The following is a 6,541-nucleotide window of genomic DNA, read 5'->3' on the forward strand; positions in this document are numbered from 1 at the left end:
GGCCTAAGATCAAGGTGTCCACGGGGCCACATTCCTTCTGGAGGCTCTCGAGAAGAACTGATTTCTTTGTCTTTCCCAGCTTCTAGAGCCTACATTCCTTGGCTTGTGGCCATCTTCAAATTCAATAACATCAGCCAGTGTTCTTCTCATACTGCTATATCTCTATTCTCTTTATTTCTTCCTCCCTCTTCCACTAATGACCCTTGTAATTGCATTGGGCCCATTGGGTGGTCCAGGATTATCTCCATCCTAAGGTCAACTGATTTACAGCCTCAATTCCACTTGCAACTTTAGTTGATCTTTGCCATGAAACCTAACGTATTCATAGGTTATGAAGAGTAGGTATGTAGACATCTTGTGGGGAGGGGACGTTATTCTGACCACCACACATACCATTTTTACCTCTCAGATGCTGAGGACTCCCATGGTAGGGTCTGTAGGAATTAACACAATCTTAGGATTCAAAATTCAGCTGCTACACTTATACATAATACGTATGCTGTATGGTTATGCATACTTCAACATATGCTGTACGGTTATGCATACTTCAAGTTGCATATCCTCTCTAAGATTATATACATTTCATATAGAAAATGAAATTATTTATCTGAAAGGGTAGTTGTAAGAATTTAGTAAGGCCATATATGGAAAATGCCTATCACAGTGTCTAGCAAAGAAAATATATTCAGTACGAGGACATTATCACCATTCTTTGTGTCTCTGAAAGCCTATGAATATTAAATAACCATTGCTTCTGTCACTAAAGGTATGGGTTCTAATGCTGGCTTTTGTAGCCATGTAATCATTGCTTGGCTATTAAAATAAAAAAAATATTTATTTTTGAAAGAGGGAGAGAGACATAGTGCTACTAGGAGAGAGGCAGAGGGAGAGGAAGACATAGAATCTGAAGCAGGTTACAGGCTCTGAGCTGTTAGCACAGAGCCCAATGCAAGGGCCTGAATTCACAATCCGTGAGATCATGTCCTGAGCCCAAGTTGGATGCTTAACCAACTGAGCCACCCATGTACCCTGGATATTAGGGTTTTGTTTTTTATTTTTTTTTTTGAGATTAAGTTTCTCATCTGTAAAATGAGAATAATAAAACCCTCTTCACAGAAGAGGAAAAGATGAAATGACATGGCAGCTATTTATTGCCTAGCACAATTCCTGATGTATGGTAAGTCATCAGTTGAATGCAATTCTCTTTCTTTCTTCAAAACCTGTTTTCATAAAAGTTTCACAACTCATTCATACTGAGGAAGTGGTTCTCAAACTTTAGTGTACTGCAGAATCATTTAGAAAGTTTGTTTAAAATACAACTTCTTGGGTCCTCCTCCAGGCCTGCTGAGTCAGGCTTTTGGAATGGGGAGGGGTCTGGATGGTGTGCATAAAGACATAAATAACCGATCATACTTTAATGGTTTTCCCTTTTAACAAAGCACTGTGTTAATGGTTTAACTAGGAAATTTCAGGCATCATCCAGAAGGTAGAGGGGGTATTTTTAAGGACATACTAGACCTTGCCAATGTTTCTCAATTGGCACATGTATCAGGCCTGTAAGAACTTAGATAAGGAGCAGAAAGAAGACCAATGATTAAAATGAGTTCTGTAGAGTTCCTATGTCCTTATCAATTTTCCTTATCAACTTTGTCCTCATTAAGTTGGTGGTAAAGTGTCTAGCATGTGAGTACAGAGATTTCATGTGATGACCCCTATTGATGCTTCTTTGTTATGTGATAAAAGTATTTAATATTGCTCAGTATGTTCTTCACTCCGACTCTACTAATTGATGGTGCTTTATGTGTCTTCCCATTAGGAGTGTTCTCATACAAGTGAAGGGAATGAGAGACTGCGGAAAGAAGCTGAGTGTTATCTCCATCCTGCCTGGCCACCCCCTGCTGGCAGGTAGGTTCCATTTTTATTCCACACTGATCTCAACCCGACTAATAGCTTCACTTTCAGTATGTAAATATACAGTGCTAAGACTTCAAATTCTTTTCTGTTTGTTTATCAGGATATTAGATGCAAAGGAGCAAATTGCAACCTACCAGATAATATCCAATAGACATTTTCTCAGGGAATTTTTTTCTTTTTAGAAACTACGATTGCTGCTAAAGAGGAGAAATTGAATCTACACATGCTATTGGTTGTGCGTTTTGGTTTGCTTTCCTGGATGAAATAGGAGACCAAAGTGTGATCAGGGAAAAGGCCACTAACGCTGTACTGACTGAATTCCCAAGTTTGTAGAATCAGAGGGGATTCTTGCTATTCAGTTATGCCTGACTGAAGACAGTGCATTTTCTTCTATGATGTATATGTCACTTTTCATTAATTCTGAGAGGCTTGTTCCTTTAGAAACCAAGGTAAACAGAGTAGTGTATTGGATTAGATCTCTACCGTGAATAAATTTATATTCTAGCAAGTGTAAAAAATGAGCAAGGCCAAAACCCCCCAGAGCAGAAAATGTCACAGTGATTGCTAATACATTACTGCACAGAGAAAGGCCTAATAAAACCCCTATTAGGATGTCATACCTGCTTACGACTGAATTCTCCAGAAAGTTTATTTGATATGTCTAAGCCAATTATCAAAGTCTTAGTGATAAGAAGCAGCTCGCTGGGCCTGAATGTGTCAGAATAGAATGACTAAATTGTGGGAATTCATGGGCCTCTGCTTTGAATAATTAACTTGGCTCTTTGTAGAATGCATACACTTTGGAAACTAATTTTCTCTTTGCATAAAGCATTTTGCCCTTGTGCTGCCTTTGAAAAGTAAACTGTTTAGCTGTAAGGTTATTCCCTTTTTCATTGTATTTGGCTTGAGCTTCCTTCCCTGTCTTTTAGCCCACCCTTCTCCTTGCTCTTTGTCTCGGTGGCCTCACTCTGGACTAGATTGATGTAGCCTTCAACCGGAAATATGATGTGCAGTGCTGACATCTTCTGAATGGAACTGAAGCATTTTTCTTTGCATTGCATTTTTAAAGGATTTAAACTTTAAATCCTTTAAAAGTAGAGGTGTTGGTGACATAGGTAATTCTGTAGATAAATACCAGAATTGATCTTAATCTATTTGGAATGACAGAGTCAGTGATTTGGAGCAGACTGGGTAGCCAGTTTGTGCCAACAACCAGGCAAATCAAAGGGCCTTTTCTCCCTCATAAGTTTCTTCCCCCAGATGGGCCAAACAGATGCCTTGTTTGGCAGTGGGTAGACTGTTTCTCAATCTTTAGGTCATGACAGGCCAATCTGTGGGTTGCTGTGTGGACAGACAAGCCTCTTGTGTTCCCGTTCTAGGTCCAGAGTGTATCCATCTTCTGGTGCACTGACACCATCCCCTTGCCTGGCTCCTTTGGAGCCTATCAGCCCGCTACTGAGAGAAAAGAGTCGTGAAAGCGTGGATAGGGACCATCAGGGCAACAAGTGCTTTGCTTCTTTCATGACCTAGGACTTGACATTTCTTCTCTCAGCACCCTTGTGAGGTAACTGCAGTTAATATCTGGTGGCTGTATACCTGGCAAAGTGGTCATGAAGATTAATGAGAATTTAAAATTCACTGGAAGACATACTGTGTTAGATGTAGTCTCAAGTTATATTTATGGATGACTTAATCCCTATGTTATAGAACAGGTTCCTTCTAAGTCTGATTCAAAGAAACCTGTTTAAGATTACCCACCTTCTCTCAGAGGAACTGAATTACTCTGCCTCATGTCCTGCATTCTGGTTCATACAGAGAGCTTCTAACCAAATCTTACAAGGAAAATTAAGCCCTACCTTAAAAATAAAACCCGAAGGTGCTGTATATGTGGCAGCTTTTCTTTCAGATTCACACAAATAACCAATGAGGTCTATGAACATGGCTTGGCACGGTGGAGTTTGCCACGAGAGGTCAGTTACTGAGGTAACCTCTGTGGGCACTGATTTTCAGTATTCATAAAGTTAGCCTGAATGAAATGGTGTGCAAGTATATGTGGAAAAAGCACGTCAGTTTTCATCCTCTCCTCTTCTGAGTCTACTTCAAAATGTCCTATCCAGACTATGAAGGTCTTTTTGGAGCAATAGTTCCAAGTTTCTTCCTTCTGTCTCCACTCTTTGCTGAGATAGTGGATATTTTAAGATTTCTCTCTTTGGAAAGAAACGAGGCAAAGAACAGAAGCCTCTGGATTCTTAACCACTGAGAACTGTATCGACTGCTCTAATCCTTTAGGGTGGTTCTCAAGGAGAGTGACAATAAAAGCAAACACTTGAAAAGAAAAGAAAATTGTTCCTTCTTATTTAAAAATAAGTTTTTCGGAGGAAGTTGGTGTTGGTCATAAAAGGCAAATAAATGACGATAAGATGCCAGAACTTCAAAAATGAGTAAGGATCGCTGCTGTGAGAACTTACGGTCTAAAGAAAGCATCCTGCATCTGCACAAGTGTCTCTTATACATATGCTAATCAGCTCCACCGATAATTTTAGCTTTTGGTTTGTTTTCTTCCTGTCATTGTTTTATGTTCTTATTTGCTAGACTTCATATGCACATCCGGGGAGGAACACACTTGCTGATCATCAAGTCTGGGGGAGTGTGTTGGGAATATGTAATTGTCCTTTGTGCTAGATGTTTCCCTTTCATGAAGTAGATTTTGGTGAATGCTTTTGAATAATAACGGTTTTGGGTGAATGGAAGAAATCAGGGAGTACAGTATGGATTTATAGCTCCATTCATCTTAAAACATGTAAATATTTCTGGACATAATGACCTACCAATTCTTTCATCTCTTCTGTAAATAGATCGTATTAAAATGAAATATTTGAAGTGTGGCATTGCAGTGGATTCATGAAGTATTTATTCTTGCTCTGTCTTTGCACCTGGGAATAGAGAAACACTTCTCCTTTACTATATTAAAGCAGCTCTCAGCGCTTGCATTGAAAATGGACATGCCTCACCCAAATCCTTTGAGAATATAACAAAATGGCATTTGGGCCCATGAATCCGCATGCAGGGCCCTGTCCCTGTGCAACATGGGTCAAGCCATCCTTCTGTTTGTCTAGTTGCCTCCCTTGAGGAACTAAGCCCACCTTCTGTGTTTCTCATCCTTTGTTGCTTCCATGAGACTCTCAGCATCATATTTAATTCCTCTTTCTGCCTTATTGCCTCCATCTTTCTCAGCTCTTTTCCTCTTTCTGACTTGGTCCTTACTTTATTATTTCATGTCCTCCCCCAAGCTTTTTACCTCCACTCTCCTTCTGCCCCCCAACCTCCTGACCTTAACTTCCATTGGCTGAATTCAGTGGGAAGCCAGATGACAAGGGTACCCATTGATGCAGTCCATGTGGGTTAGCTTCCTAGGTCAGTAAGCAGGCTGGAAAAAGGTGAATAATGAACCTGGAGAGTCCAGAAGAAGATACCTAGCATATTGGACAAAGTGCCTGGCATGCAGAATCTATTATTCTTAGACCCTCAGTCCACTCTTGCTTTCATGTACAAAATTCTAAGCCCATTTAGTTTCTCTTTCTTTTCTTCTTATCTTTTTAGTTACTGTTTCTTAAAAGACCAGAATGCTCAGAGTATGCAATATGTGTTGTTTATTATCTTAAGACATTCAGGTAGCTAGACCTTGACTCTACTCAAAAAAGGAAAGTTTTATGCTTTCTCATCTATGCTCAATGACTTCCCTTCCAGAGGGTCAGTGTTATAGCATCTTTCTAAAGTAGCTGTCTCAGTGAAAAATCACTTTAGAGAAGGTTGCTGTTGCTGTATAAGACCCTCCTAGGATTTGGTAAAGTGGAATTTACTTGGAGGAAGACAGAGTTCTCAGTGATCCCAGGAGATGAGGGTTATCGCCTCCGTGATGTGTGCCTCTTCTGCCTGAGAAATGCTGACTGGAATTCTTTTGATTCTTTTAGTTTTAAGACTTGTCAAATATATCTTTACATAAATAGGCTTGGCAAATTTGACTCCAAACTTCTCTATTAGCAATAATCGCGCCTTGGATAAACCTTATTGGCTACGATACTGCCACTGTGCAAAGCTCCAAACTCCTGTAGAAGTCCTACTCTGTCTTTTTGTTTTTATTTATTTTAAAATTTAATTAAGACAGCTTCTGTCTTAATGTACATTATTTTATTTTAATTTTAGTCTGAATTTAAGAAAGTATCAAAGTCAGAATTTCCTAATGTAGTTGTTTCCTTTATTACGTCCACTAAAAGCTTATTTATATTTGCTTGTTTTCTTGCAAGGCAAATATTAAGACAACTGGAAAATAGGGAAAGCTAATGGTATGTTTTCATGGCGCTGCATCCTAAACTAACCCAATTTCATTTCGGTGACTTGGTCTTGCAACAGTTGTGGGTGCTTGGGCTGACCTTGTCCTTTGAACACATTGGTTTTAGGAAATTTGATCTTGTGTTTTGAATGAAATTATAATATGCATAAAGAAAGGAAAACTAGGTTTAAGTGATATGCCATACATGAGTCAAGTTATGAAATGCACAAAAGAGAGTGAAGGAAAAACTAAGAAAAAATTTAATGTATAATATTTGCAGTGTAACTTCTCTGTGTT

At 39.2% G+C, this 6,541-nt stretch overlaps 1 pseudogene; it reads right to left on the reverse strand.

The window, feature by feature from the left end:
• Positions 1–5,883: 5,883 nt before the first annotated feature.
• LOC115277112 lies at positions 5,884–6,012 on the reverse strand (annotated as a pseudogene).
• Positions 6,013–6,541: the final 529 nt, after the last annotated feature.

The sequence above is a fragment of the Suricata suricatta genome, chromosome 13 (genome assembly GCF_006229205.1).
Source record: "Suricata suricatta isolate VVHF042 chromosome 13, meerkat_22Aug2017_6uvM2_HiC, whole genome shotgun sequence".
Classification (NCBI taxonomy): domain Eukaryota; kingdom Metazoa; phylum Chordata; class Mammalia; order Carnivora; family Herpestidae; genus Suricata; species Suricata suricatta.